Below are 15,289 nucleotides of genomic sequence, written 5' to 3'. Positions count from 1 at the left end.
TGGGAAATACAGAAATGTGGAAAATTAAGTATAGAATATGTACTCAAATTAGCTAATCCCATTGGCTGGTGGTATAACTCCTTTGTCTTCTGTTCCATCCCATAATTAGGTAAAAAATAACTCTCTGTATAGTATTTACTTAATAACTATCCACTCAAACATTTCTGAATGTTATTCTATGGATAAGCATTTTGAAAGGATTGGAAAGCTGTGGAGCTTAGAGTGATGCTGTTTCCAAAGACTTGGCGTGGGCAGGTTGGATATGGGGACTCTGTAGGAAGAAGGGCCACAAAATCCTGGCTCAAGAACATTCAACCTTTGTCCACATGTGACTTGAGGTCACCATTTAGAACAGATGTTTCCAGGTTCTTGGTGTCTTTGTCCAAGAACTGAAGGAGTGTCTACAGATTGGCAAAGAACAGTGCAGAGCAGAATCAATGCAAGACAGCAGTGGCCCACTGAGGCAGCTTGCTTGAGGGCCATAGTTACGGCTTGGGGCCTTTTTTAATGGGGTCTGGGAGGAAGCGGAGTTGGTTGCTAGGGGTGGAGCATAGGTGGTCTTTCTGTGTTGGTTGACAGGTTTGGGTGATTTGTGCCTTTGTTCACTGAGTGTGTCCTTCCTGCTAGCATAAAGTGGTAGATAGATAATTTCATCTGTAAGTTCACCTACAGGACACAGTTTACCATACTGTACATATACCCAAGGTCAGTTGGGCCCTCTGCCCCCCATTCCATTTTCGGAGCATAGTTTATAGGAATTGGCTATTGCCACAGGGTGGTGAAGGAGCAACTCACATCATTGGTTGATGTGGGGTATATGCAGGCGCCACTCTATGCAGCCGAGGTTCCCAGGGGGCTACGGATATTCCAGAAAAGAGGTTTGGGAATAGCACCAGTAAACACTCCTGAGCAGCTAAGCCTTGCCGCGTTTCCATGAAAACGTTCTATGTGTGAAGCAAGGGCCTCACAGCTTCCCTGATAACTGTGTGTTCTCTGAAACAAAGAGCCTCTCTCCCTCCTTCCTCTCCCTTCCTCTCTTCCTCTATTCCTCCCTCCCTCCTTCTCTATCTCCTTCCCTCCCTCCAGTTGCTCTTCCTCCTTCCTCCTTCCTCCTTCCTCCCTCCCTCTGCCCCTCCCTCCCTCTGTCCCTCCCTCCCTCTGTCCCTATTTTTCTTGCCTTTCTTCCCTTTTTCCTCCCATCTCTCCTCCCCTTCTCTCCATCCACCTAGTCCTCCATTCTCTCTCCCCGTTTTCTTTCCCCCTCTTTCCTCTCTCCCTTCCTCTCTCCATCTCCCCCTTTCTGTCTTACTTAAAACTAAAATACTCAAAATTCTCCCAACACCCTTTTCCAGGATTGTACTCTAGTCTGGTTCTGCTTGGAATGCGCTATTTGTTTTGATTTTAACTTTCACTGTAAGTGAACTTAGATGCCGCTGACCATGAGCTTGTCATCTGCGGGGCACCCAATTATGTTTTAATGACTTCTTTGCGATGAGGTAACATCCCTGTTGGCCTCCTCTGGGGAGAGTCTGGGAACCCAGTTCTCTCGGGGTGCTTTGCTTCCTCCTGTTACCCCTTTCCTCACACCAGATTTTCAGTCATCTGCTCAGTGTTCTGGCTCTGAGTGCCAAGGTAAATAAATAATGCTTCGGAAAACTTGACACCCTGGCTTAATAACCACACAGTCACCAAATGAAAGAAATGCTAGCTATTTCCCAGACCCAGAGACGCGCCTTCTCTTCTCTTTCTTTAATTTCCGTAGGTCTTTGGCAGTTCAGTCTGGAAAAGTAAAAGTTCTTTACCCCAGAAGACATTCAGTAATTTTAGACTCCCCTTTCAGGAGGTCTCCAGTGGGAGAAGGGAGGGAGGTGGGAGGCAGGGAGGGCTTCCACTCCAGCTGTTAGCAGCGATCTTGGCTTGCAGGCAGGCAGGCCTGTAATCCCAGCACAGCTCACTGAAATGCTGGAGCATCACCGTCTGTGAAGCTATTCCACAGACACCCGAACTCACAGTGTCCAGGCTTCAGGGGTAGTTCTCATCCTTGTTTGTCTGGCGAGGGGCGCCAAGAAGGGGCTGGGAATTTACACAATCGGACACACTGTGGGCAGTGTGGGCTGTCCCACACTTCCTTTCCTCTCCCTCCTGCAGTGGGTCCTCAGCTCCCAAAGCTGCGAGTCACTGGAAACCCTTGCATTTAAGTAACTTTCCCCTTTTCTTCTTTCTACTGTGCTGTCAAGAACCAGGCAGGCTTTGGGGGAGGTGCCCAAGGGGCTGCTGATCTCGCTTATTCTTTTCTACAAACAGAAGCCAGTGTCAGGCCAGCCCTGCCAAGCCCTGAAAAGTTAGCACGTTGCATTCTCTAATGTTCAGCTTAATTTCTAAAATATATATTTAAAAAAAAAAAAAAACCCATGCAGCTAGTGTTGGGGCAGTAAGCCCTTGAGTCCTGCTGTCTGCTCCTTCTCGCAGCTGCTTTCCGACTCACATCTGTGATAGCCAACACGGCTAACAGGGAGTCTCCAGGGTACAGCGAGCATCCAGAGGAAGAGCTGCTTTGACAGAGAGCCAGGAGACCTTGGCGGCATCCAGGAGAAATGCTTTTTTTTTTTTTTTTCCAGATAGCTGCAGCCAGCACAGATGGAAAGAGCATCCCTTCCCTCGAGGGTCTGACAGAACAGCACACACCCCGGAGTTGCACCTTCTCCTGGCCCCACCCAGTCAGCCTTAGTTGTTCACACAGACAGAAAGAGAAGGACAGAAGATCTTTCCCGTGCAGTTCCTGCAATGTCTCTGGCCGGAGAGAGAACACAAAAGCGCCGGTACCAGGAACAGACAGAAGCAGAGAAATGAAAGGCTGTGTGGAAGGTTCTGCCTGGGCCCAGGGGTTGTTGACATTAGAACCTCTGGGATGACAAGAACTGAGGTCCAGTGACTGGCAAATCATTTATTCTTGGCTGCACAGCAGGTGTTGGCTTCCTGTGTTTGCCTCATAGATGCTTCAGAGACTCAAGGTGATTATCCGGTGTAATATGCACAATAACACGATTCTCTCTCTCTCCTTCCCTGTTTTAAGCCACCCATCTAGCAAAGGATGGACTTGAAAACCTGATTTCTCTGCCTCTACTCCAGGGTGTTGGGTGTGTTCTAGAGACTGAATTTGGGGCTTTGTGTCCTCTACCAACTGAGTTCTACCCCACTTCTGAAATAGGAATATTTCTAAATGTGGGAATGCCTAATGATGAAATTTTGAAATTTAAATCTTTAGCCCAGGAAGTCATAAAATACTCACTTAAATAAGCCAATATCAAGTCAGAATCATCTCCACATCAGCACTGGAGCTTGGCCCCGGAGACAGAAGTGAAAAGTATCTTTCTCATTTTCAAGGAAAGGACCATTTTCAATAGATAAGTCTAGATGATAAATCTGTTTAAAATTGTCCTTCAATCAATGAGCAGCTACAGTGTTGTGTTGCTTTTTATGAGCACTGTGACCCCCATGAATGAGGCTACACCACTTCCACAGTTTGCGGGGCTGGGTTGATAGGAAGGGGTTGGGTCTGTGATTCTTTGAGCCCCTATTTATCCACAGTGGGAGCCTGTGTCACAGACATCACTAATATCTGGGGAAGAAAAGGTGGTGAAGACTAATTTCTCAACTCCAGTGACTACTCTTACCAAATATAAAATTTCATTTTCTCCTCTCTGCCCATTGTACCGCCAAGTGGCTGTTAATCAGACTTCAGTTTGACAGCCTTAAAACTCCGTCTCATTTCTTGCCCACCCCAAGCTCAGGTAGCTAATGAGCAGAAAAATGACCAGAGAGGAGAAAGAGAATAAAAGCTAACTAGGGGGATGATAACAAAGAATGTGACAGACAGCTGCGGATGCGGAGACATGTGGACTGCCCAGGGAGCTTCTCCAAGAAGGAGATGTGGTTTGATTATTTTTTACAAGGGTTTCTTTGCAGGACCTTTTCCCACCAGGAAGGGGACAGTCAAACTTGATCATTCTACCAAATTAATGTCAGAGAATTAAAAGTCAGAAGAAGGGAAGGAAGGAGGGAGGAAGGGAGGAAGGAATAAAGGACACATAAAGAAACTTCTGAATGTTTTCTACAGACAATGGATAGTGAGGAGTGGAATGTCCCCAAGCCCCGAGTGTCCCCAAGGCAGGCTGCCCTAGGGTGAGCCTCATCTGATCTAATTGTGGTGACACTCAGTTAACACCCAGACCCTGTGGTCTATTTCTGTGACTCCACTGCTGGGGCATTGGTGTCGTCTAAGGCCCTTATGGTCAGCTCATGGCAATATTAGAAGTTAATTGGACCTGTAAGAGACCAGATCTAAAAGGAAGTCTTAGGCCATTGGGTGTACCCTCCAAAGAAATCATGGGAGCTCAGCTCATGCCTCTTTTTGTCCTTTGCTTTTGGCCATGGGATAAGTGACTCTGCCCCACATACCTTCCTTCCATACCCGCCTGGCCACAGGCCCTTGCCTCTACTGTGAGCCAAAATAAATCTTTCCTTTTTTAAGCTGATCATCTCAGACACGGTTACGGTTACAGAAAGCTGGCCAACACAGCCTTTCTGTCTCCATAGAACCTTTTGCAGGTGGTGAAGGGCTCATATGCTGTTTCTGCATGATGACATTCATCACAATGATGAACAGCTGTAATTCACACTGGGTGTCACTTGGTGACTTTTCTTCTGCAGCTGTGCTGAAGATGGTATTCAGAAATCATCCTCAGCGCATATGCCAGTTAATGTCACCTGAGCTGCTCTTTTTAGGAACCTGGGATTTTAGAATGTCCACCCTAGAATGACATGCAAAGGCACTTGTTCTTCATATCCCCGTATCCCATGGTTTCTAGTCTCAGCCCCAAAACACAAATGTGTGTATATAGAGGCACACATATGTACACGAAAGCCAAAACGTAAGCCTCTCACTCACCACTGAGCAATGCATGGTCCTTAGCGTTCTCCCAAGTTACTACCTGTATTGGTGACTTTCTCATTGTTATGACCAAATGCCTGAGAAAAGGCAACTTTGGGAGCAATGATTTACTTTAGCTGGTAGATCAAGAAGGAATATGGTCCAGTATGGTGGAAAAGGCAGGTACGGTGTATCTGTAATCAAGAAACAGAGAGATGAATGCAAGACTCCAGTCTGTGGTATGGTGCCACCCATGTAGGGGGTGGAGGAAGCCTGGAGAGAATGTGGAAGGAGTGGATGGAAGTTCTGAGTGAATGTGTATTATTAGCAAGGACTCTAAGGCCTCAGACCCATGGGAATTATTTGCCAGTGTCTTCCTCTGGTGTGTGTGTAAGGATGTTAACAGCGAGAGCAAAAGCTAGCAACTGCAGCCTCCTCCTCCCTCAGGGTCGAAACCAGAGACTTCTCCCAACAGAGACTCCCCCCGCCCCCAAAGGAGCAAATCTGCCTCCTTATGCTGAACATAATAAATGCACTCAGTTTCCGGGTCATCGTCTTGTTGGCACCACTCCAGCAGGATCTGCACGAACCACCCAGTCCCAGCTTTTCTGGGTATCCAGCCTCCCTTCATCCCTTTGTCACCCCAGCCATGTGGCACACCCATACTCGGGGTGGGTCTTCCTTCATCAGGTAAACCTTTCGGAAACATGCTCACAGACTGAATGTGTTTTCATGGTAATTCTAATCCGATCGAGCTGACCATGAAGACGGACCATTGTAGATGGTCCATGAAGGATCTCTATGAAGTATGTGATGTCATACCTGACTTCCTCCACTCGCATTCTGCTGGTCAAAGAAATGACACCCTCACCACTTGCTAGAGAAAATCTAAGGAAACTTGATCACTAGGTTACCCCCGCCCCCAAGGCCACCAATACTTGTACACTTGTACAATATGCAACTGGGGTGTGTGTGTGTGTGTGTGTGTGTGTGTGTGTGTGTGTGTGTGTGTGTGTGTTGTACTTGTACACAACGACAATGACAAATTAGAGTGGCCAACTTGCCTGGTGATGTCTGGTTATATCGCCACTTATCAACTTCGCACGTTCATGAAATCTATCTGCACATTTCCACAGGTTGAACTTAGTGTGTGAAGATGATTTGTAAACAGTGAACGAGGTAGAATTAATTTGGAAGAAGGCATAGGTGAAAGCAACACCTTTCCTTTTTACACAATCCTCTTCCCAGGAGCAAGGAAAAGATACAGAAACAAGTTTAAGGGATGAGAACTGTTTAGTTGGAAACTCCAGCTCGCCCCTGCATGACCCAGAAAACCCTCTGAAAATCCTGCCCACTCAGAGAGTCTCCAAACAAAGGAAAGTGTGTGTGTGTGTGCGTGCGCGCGCGCGCGCGCGCGCGCGCGCGCACACACACACACACACACACACACACACACACACACACACACACCCCAGTTGCACATTGTTGGAGGCTACTGCAGCTTCCTCCCCTGAAGTTGCCTCCACCCAAGTCCCCACCTAAAGTGCTCAGCTTTTGACTATACTTGGGCACAGACCCAGCTTGTGGCAGATACATCATCACCTATCGCCTACAACCTATAAAGTTTCCCTGCTTTTGTTTGTGGGCATGGCTTCTCCAGCCTCCATCTCTGGGAAGGAAAACCCACCCTGGAGTTGCTTTTCTCAAATAAACCTGTTGTTATACTTTTCCAATTTGGCTTGATCTGGCTTCCTACATTGGCAGAGAAACCTATTATCAGGGGATAGAAAACTTACTAAGAAGAGTTCCCTATATCCTGAACTAACATCTAAAAGACCCTGAAGTACAACTGCATGTGTGTGGGGGAGCGTGTGTGTGTGTGTGTGTGTGTGTGTGTGTGTGTGTGTGTGTGTGTGTGTACTCTCCCATACAGATTTGATGTCTTCTTCCACTGCTCTGAGTCTAAGTTTTGAATCAGGGTCTCTCATTGAACTTGAAGTTCTTGATTTCAGTTACTGGCTAGCGAGGGAGCCTGAGGGTGGGAGTTTCCTCCTGTCTCTACTCATCCCAGTGTTGGGATTTCAAGCATGTACCTTCCATGCCCTGCTTCTTATGTGAGTTCTGGGGATCTTAACTTAATGCACATGCTTAGACAGAAAGCACTTTACCTACAAGGCCATCTCCCCAGCCCATGAAGTATGATTTTTTTTTTAAATTTCCCAGAGCTGAGGACCGAACCCAGGGCCTTGTATTTGGCAAGGCAAGCACTCTACTACTGAGCTAAATCCCCAACCCCTGAAGTAATTTTTTTTATAACCCCCTTTTCAGTCTCAGAAGTTTGTCAACTGCACTCTACTCACCATATCTTGCAAAGAGCTTTTATTTTGATTAATGGCAGTGATGGAATTCATAAGCAGTGGTTATAGGATTGGCCATAGGGATTCTGACTTATTCCACTGTCCTCTATTTATTCACCATCATTTAAAAACTGTGTATCAGATATAACATAGATCATGAAAAATGGGAGGATATCTGTGTGAGTTTAGGGTCACAGTGTTTTGGACTGATGCTAACTAAACCAAATGACAAAAATTAGAAAGGACCTTGTTCTCCCAAAAGCCAATGCTACCATTTTACTTATGGAAAAAAGGACAGGAATGTGGTATTTCCATATCCACGCAGTGGTCTTGTGTGACATCCTTGGCTGGAACTCAGATCACACAAGCGCATCCTACATCTACCTATGGCACATTTCCTGACAGGACACAGATTTCTCACTGAACTGGAAATCCTACCTTTTATACCAGAAAGGCTTTTGTTGGCAGATTAATCTATCTGATCCTCTTCTTCTCACTCTCGTGGACACATATGTTGGCAGGAAGTGTGATTCCATCCAAGGGACAGTGAAGCGAACCTGGTGAAGGATTTCTAGGGAAACTTTTCTCACAGAGACAAGGAGGCTGTACAAGGTGGAGGAACTATCTTCTTCTGCCTCTAGATGTTAGTAGGAGGAGGGTGCAGAGCCTTGAAGTACTGTGGCTAGGCAATGGCCTTGAGGAACCAGCCTTGAGAGGAGCACAAATTGAAGGAAATGAGTTAATTAACTAACCCATTTAAACTTGTGGTTGGACGAAGCAAAGTAGTGCATTGTTATTTTAACCTACTTTCAAGAACAACATCCAGCAGTGTGCTACAATAGGAGTCACTGAAGAAAAGGTCTGTGTGGTTTGAAAGAAAATGGCCCCCAAAGGAAGTGGCATTATTAGGAGGTGTGGGTTTGTTGGAGTAGGTATGGTCTTGTTGGAGGAAGTATGTCACTGTGGAGGTGGGCTTTGAGGGTATATAGATGCTCAAGCCATGACCAGTGAGATAGTCTATTTCCTGTTGCCTTTTTATCAAGATGTAGCCAGCACCATATCTGCCTGCATGCTGCCATGCTCCTCACCATGATGATAATGAACTGAACCTCTGAACTGTAAGCCACCACCTCAATTAAATGTTTTCCTTTATAAGAGTTGCCATGGTCATGATGTCCTGTCACAGCAATAGAAACCTTAACTAAGACAGCCTGGGACATTTCATAGACAAAATGCTGCATGGATGTGACAGTAGACATAAACATGCCATTAAGTCATCTACTGTTCCATTCTCACAATCTAGAATACATTAGTGTGTGTGTGTGTGTGTGTGTGTGTGTGTGTGTGTGTGTGTGTGTGTGTGTGTGCCTGCCGATTACAGCAGGGAACTTTGGCTTAGAGATGTTAAAAGATGTATTCAGGTTCATGCTGCTACTGGATGGCATAACATATTCAAGTCCATCCTGTCTGGTAACAAGTCTTAGGTATTCTTTGGTTTCCTTGTACCACTAAGAGATAGATGGACGGTACGGTTAGTCATGAACCGCTTTCATTATGAGAGTTCAATGGTGACTCAACAGCAGAGACTGCTTTACCGAGTAGAACTCTGGGAACTCTTCAAATTAGAGGGAGGGCTGGGGCTGCGGCTCCGTTGGTAGAGCGCTTGCTTAACATGCAGGAAGCCTGGTTCAGTCTCTAGCACAGCACTTTATTTCATGTAGCAGCACACCTGTAATCCCAGCACTTAAGAGGTAGAGGTAGGAAGCATTACTGCTGTCATTGGCAGCATGAGCCTGGGAGAGTGGAGCCTAAAAATGAGGCAGACTAAAGTCTCATACAGTAGCTAAGTTTATTCAGGTCGTCAGACAATTCATATTCCAGGGATAGTCTGAGGTTTAAACAAGGTCATATGAACAAAGTTCACATGAGTTCAAGCTGTACATAGTCATGAGGGCAACTGTGCTTGGAAACACCGTCTGAGTAGCCAGATGATCTGAAATAAACCCACTCCTACTTACTACACCTGGGAGGGGCATGAAAGCAAATCCCAGGAACAATTTTGTGCTTGGAGGGCTGAGGGCACAAGACTCTTGCACTGTTCTCTTAAAGCTTTTTCACAAGCAACCAGAATTCTCCTCACATGGAGCTTCATTCATGGAGCATGTTCCAACAGTCATGGAAGATCATATATTTTGAGGCTAACCTGGGCTACATGAGACTGTTTCTCAAGAAATAACAAACAAGGGCTGGAGTGATGGCTCAGTCAACACAGCACTTACTGTGCAGACATGAGGACTGAGTCAGGTCTCCCGGGACTCAGATGTTTAAAAAGCTAGGATGTGGCTGCTAGCGGGTATGTATGCTCCCTAGTGGATGATGCATGCCACACCAGTGTACACACAGACAGAATAAATTTGATGCAGTTGGATAGAAAGGAAGGAAAGAAGGAAGGAAGGAAGGAAGGGAGGGAGGAAGGGAGGGAGGGAGGGAGGGAGGGAGGAAGGAAGGAAGGAAGGAAGGAAGGAAAGAAGTTGAAAAGGGAATGTGTTGAAAATCTATAGATAGTTGGAGGAGAGACATGGAACATGGATGTGTTTATAATACAATGTACACGTGTACGTAATTCTCAATAAATAAATTTCTTTAAAAGCCAAGCATGGGTGTATTCACTTATATCCCTTTGTTGGGAAGGTAGAGACAGGGCTGAGGTTCACTGGCCAGCCAGTCTAGGCTAAACAACAGTGACAGACTCTATGTCAAAAACAAACAAACAAACCAAACTAAACCAACCAACCAACCAACACCAACCAAAAAGCAGACAGAGCCTGAGGAATGACACTCAACATTGTCCCTTGGCCTCAATAGGCACACACACACACACACACACACACACACACACACACACACACACACGCACCTACACATGCATGCATACACATACAATGAGAAAAAAATTCTCTGTTTATCAAGTGGTTACCCTAAGGTTCAGCGACAGAGGTAGTTAGGACAACCTCGAAATCTAGCATCTACTGGAGAAGTGAGAATGAAGGGTGGCCAGGACTGGAGGCCTCCACCCAGTTGTTTCAGGTTAAATGGGAAGCAGGGTAGCCCTGTGGCAGCTCAGGAGAGCACCCAAGGTCTCCCTCTGTGCTGTCGTGAAGAAATAGAAATACAAGCCTCATGCTGGAAACTGTCTCCCCGCTTCCCTTTGTAGCAGGATCCATGTCTGCCTGGAATTAAAGGGGGCAATCTGTTTAGGGGTTTGGGGTGACTCTGGGCTGGAAGCTGATGGCTCAAGAAGGCCATGAAGCTGGGGGAGCAGCCCAGGGGCTCTGATCCTCCGGCTCACGAGCCAGCAGAAAGGCAGAGCAGGAGGGGCACTCTGGCCTGAAAAAATTGGAATAAAGAAGAAAACAAAATAGAGAGAAAACACAAAAGAGCAGGCCGTAAAAGAACGGGCCTCCAGGAGCGGCTTCTACCTGCCCTATTTCACCACAGCCCTGGGAGACTTTTAATTACTTGGCTCTTTTACAAACAGGGCTGACTATTTTGTCAGAGGGTCAAGGATAACAGCGGGATTTGCCCTTTCCTTGTGTTTAAAGGGACACCACCCCCACACAGTTTCAGGGACACCCAACCTAGAATGGCTTGTCAAGAAGGGCATACGCTTTTCCCCTGATCCTCCCCCCCCCAAAAAAAAACCTCCCCCAGAGTCCGGGCTTTCTCAGCCAGCAAGAAGTCGGCAGGATCAGACGCCATGGAATAACCCAGAATAAGATTTTGTCTGAGGTGCAGGTTTGGTGGTCACACTGAGCGGGTCTGGAGAACAGAGTTGGAGGACACAAAAAGAAACCCGCGAACAAATGCTCATCATTAAAAAAGAACTGGATTTGGGGGAAAAGTAACACTGGAGGTCGTCTTTCACCTTTTAGCCTATCCATTTGGGAATGATATCCTCTTCCTGGATGGTATGGGCCATACCTTGCTCAGGCATTCATATAATTAAGCATTCATTGATAAACACCGATAAGACTTTTAATTGGAGGAATTTTCATACTGCAAAGCTCATTTAAAAGGTTACCTCGAGTGGAAAATTCTGCTCATCTCTACACTGCGGTTAAACATGGTGACTGGGCTAGAGAGATGTCTCAGTCAGTAAAGCGCCTGCTTTCAGGGTGTGAAGACCTGAGTTCCAGCCCCAGCATCCACCATGAAGCCTGGAGCTATAAGGCTTGTTCCTGTAATTCTAGCACTGGGGAGGTGGAGACCAGAAGCTCCCTGGAGTTCAGTGGCAGCCCAGCCTAGCCAATAGTTCTAGGGAGGGGAGGAGGGAGGGAGAGAGAGGCCAATGTCTCAAAACAGGTATAGGGTGATAAAGGAAGACATCCACTGTGACTTCTAGTATCTACACACACACACACAACACACACACACACACACACACACACACACACACACACACACACACACACACACACGATGGCTTTCCTACTCGTGGCTTATCTTTAAACTTTCATATTTTGCTTGTCTTCTTAACTGCAAATCGTTAACAGTGTACAACTCCAATTAAGAAAAATAAAAAGCAAAGCCGGAGTCAGTTACCACAGAGGAATGTCGTTGGCTCAGGCCTCAGATGTTTTCTGTGTCTCTAGTGAGCTACTTTGTAAAACTTCCAGGAAGTTCAGGGAAGCTGCCTTGACATCACTGAGCAAACCTTGGAGAAGCATCACCAGGGGAGACACAGGTCTGAGGCGCTGACACTGAGCTATTTGTAGCCTCTCTGGGTACTGATGGATTTTGCAGAGTCCCTCCTCAGGCTTCCTCCTTTGTGTGGAGTCACTCTGATGAAGGGTTTTAGCAGTTTAACCCACCTTGCTATATCTTTGCTCTCAGTTTTCTCCATGCGAACCATTTCTTGATCTCCATCCAGATAAGCCTTTGTTGGAATAAATAACAGAGAGTTAGGACACAGGAAAACAAAGGAGCTAACATTTAGCTAACATTTAACTTTTCTTAAATGAACAATAGATGCTGTCAGCCAACTCAAGTGATAGGTTTGCATACAGAATTATAATAATGTGTTTTTCATGCTTAACATCATTATAATTTAGGTGGCTTGCCTATTCTACCATAAGACAAAATTGTTTCCATTTAATCACATGTCTTTCTTTCCTTTGGTTCCATTTTGATGAATATGGATAGTCACCTGACCACAACTTTTAGTTTTTAAATAATCCTACAGATTTATCCAGATTAAAAACACATTTGAATAGTAGAATGCATGCAAAAACATTTTTTCCGATGGAAGACAGACTGCCTCCTTTAAAATGTTAGCTCTGATAGGATGTGCTGGATGGTTTTATGTCAACTTGACACAAACTAAAGTCATCTGAGAGGAAGGATTCTCAACTACGAAAATGTTTCCATAAGATGGGGCTGTAGGCAGGCCTATAGGTAATTTTCTTACTTAGTGATTGATGGGGAAGAGCTCAGTCCATTGTGAGTGGTGGCACCCCTGGGCTGGTGGTCCTGGGTTCTATAAGAAAGCAGGCTGAGCAGCGCCACGATGAGTAAGCCAGTGAGCAGCACCCCTTCATGGCCTCTGCATCAGCTCCTGCCTCCAGGTTCCTGCCCTGACTTCCTTCAGTGATGGACTATTCATGTGGAAGTGTAAGCCAAATACACCCTTTCCTCCCCAACTTGCTTTTGGTCATGGCATTCTTCATAGCAATAGTAACTCTAACTAAGACATATAATTTCCACAGAGAGGTGCTATGTCTGCAAGGCTATTTTCAAGGAAAACCATGTGAACTGAAATGACAGGATCAAGGGTTGGTGAGGTGGCTCATCAAGAAAAGGGCTCCTGCCACCAAGCTTCACAGGATGAGTTTGGTTCTCAGGCCCCATATGGAGAAAGGAGAGGAGTGATGGTCATCAGTTATCTTCTGGTCTCCACAAGCATGCTGTGGCACACTTGTAAGTGGATACACACATACACCACACACAAACACACACACACACACAATATACACACACAAATACACCACACACACACACACACACACACACACACACACACACACATACACCACACACTATACAAAAGTATAATTTTTCAAATTTTCAAAAGGAATTGAAAACATTTGCATGTTAGCATTTTCATTGTATCTGAATTTTTAAACAAAGACTTTCATTTCTACCACCTTTGTTGGAATGTGTCATAGATTTAATAATCTGAAACATGGAATTCAACATTTTTTCCCTCATCTTCATGCCTAGGGATGCCCCGTCATCATCAAGGACACAATTAACGCATTTCCATAATCTCACAAAGAAAGCCAGGACCTCCCAGCTGTCTCCCTTCTTACCACCCTCCAGCCCTTGGCAACCACAACTAGCCTCCGTCTCTTTTCTTAGCTTTGGACAGTTCCTTTTAATAGTCTTGGGGAACAGGTGACGTGTGTGTGTATGTATGTGTGTTATATGTGTGATGTATGTGGGTGTGTATGTTGTATGTGTATATGTGTGGTGTGTGTTTGGTGTGTGTATGTATGTGTGTGTGTGGTATCTTCTTTCACTTAACGAGGTATTATCAAGTTTATCATTTTTCATTATGCACTTCATGCCCTTTTAAGACTGAAGAAAAGACATGGTTATCTATATTTAACTATTTCTTGTGATTTTTTTTATTAACTGGCTTAAATGGGACTGTAATAGTCATCTTTTTATCTTGGTGCATAGATGTTTTCCTAAAAAATACATTGCTTCTAAATGACTAAATGTCTGTATTATTTCATATGTACTAAACTTTTCTTTAAAAGAGATAATGTACAATTCACATAAATTATCTCATTCTAAATTCAATAAAGGAAGACCTGAGTGTTCAATAGATATGTAGGTCCATTTGTTAAAAAGAGTCAACGGAGTTTTGAAGGAATTAGTTATAAACCCTTGCCCACCTATCATCCCATGTTGGTTTTACAATTGATTTCCAAGTTTGCTACAAACACAGTACACTTCCCCAAAACACATTATTCTGCATTTAAGTGGTGCTGTAAGAATTCTGAGGCCCGCCACTGTGGACTGAAGCCATTAACATATCTACATGGAAAATGCTCACCAGTTCAGCTGCCGGACTTTGGGGAGAGTCCCTGCTTGTTCCTGTTTATTTAACACCACTGCACATCTATCTCACCATCTACAAATTACAATTCAATGTCTCTGCCAGTTAACAGTGGGGTGGGGGTGGGGGCGAGGAAGAGAATGTTCTGTATGCTTCTCTAGAGTCCACAGCTGAGAAGCGAGAGTCTATGTTCTAACTTTAGTTTCAAAACACGAGCTTAATTATTGCTCTCCAAGTGTTAAGTATGAAAATTCTCTCACACCTCCAAAGACCCAGCAGTGTGCAATGTGGTGTCAATCTAGATTCTCTTGTGCATGTTGCTTAGGTTATTGTATATCTATTTACTGAACTCTTGCCTACCTATCTCCCGATGTTGGTTTTACAATTGATTTCAAAGTCTGTTACGAATGTAGTACATTTCTCCCAAACACATCATTATGCATAACATTAAAGTTTAACATGATTTTGCAATGCTTTTTTCATGTTAGGTAAAATTTACAATCAATGAAGCTTCTAACTCTGTGAGTACCAACAAATGCATACACCTGTGGGACTTAGGAGCTTCATGCTTATGGTGTCTGACCTCATAAGCCCTGTGACTCTACATGCCAGGTAAAATTTTGTCCTTGTGATTAGACAACTGACAATCAGACATTTGATAACATATCACGAATGAGAACTTCAAAACTATTGTTACAGAAACCAGAAGGGCTGGGCAAGCATTATTTCATAGCAAGAAAATCTCAGATGATTTGCCTGAATGCAGCAGCATTTATACAAAGATGAACATCATAATTTGCTTTCTGTTGCTGTGATAAACACCATGGCCCAAACAACGTGGGGTAGAATGGGTTTATTTCACCTCGCAGGAACTGAAAC

The 15,289-nt window shown here is 44.9% G+C and overlaps 1 pseudogene; it reads right to left on the bottom strand.

Annotated features, from left to right (window-relative positions):
- Positions 1–311: 311 nt before the first annotated feature.
- Positions 312–15,289, bottom strand: part of LOC102917001 (large ribosomal subunit protein eL36 pseudogene) — a 29,713-nt pseudogene continuing 14,735 nt past the window's right edge.

Source organism: Peromyscus maniculatus, chromosome 5, assembly GCF_049852395.1.
Source record: "Peromyscus maniculatus bairdii isolate BWxNUB_F1_BW_parent chromosome 5, HU_Pman_BW_mat_3.1, whole genome shotgun sequence".
Taxonomy (NCBI): Eukaryota; Metazoa; Chordata; class Mammalia; order Rodentia; family Cricetidae; genus Peromyscus; species Peromyscus maniculatus.
This window is presented reverse-complemented; position numbering and strand designations above follow the sequence as displayed.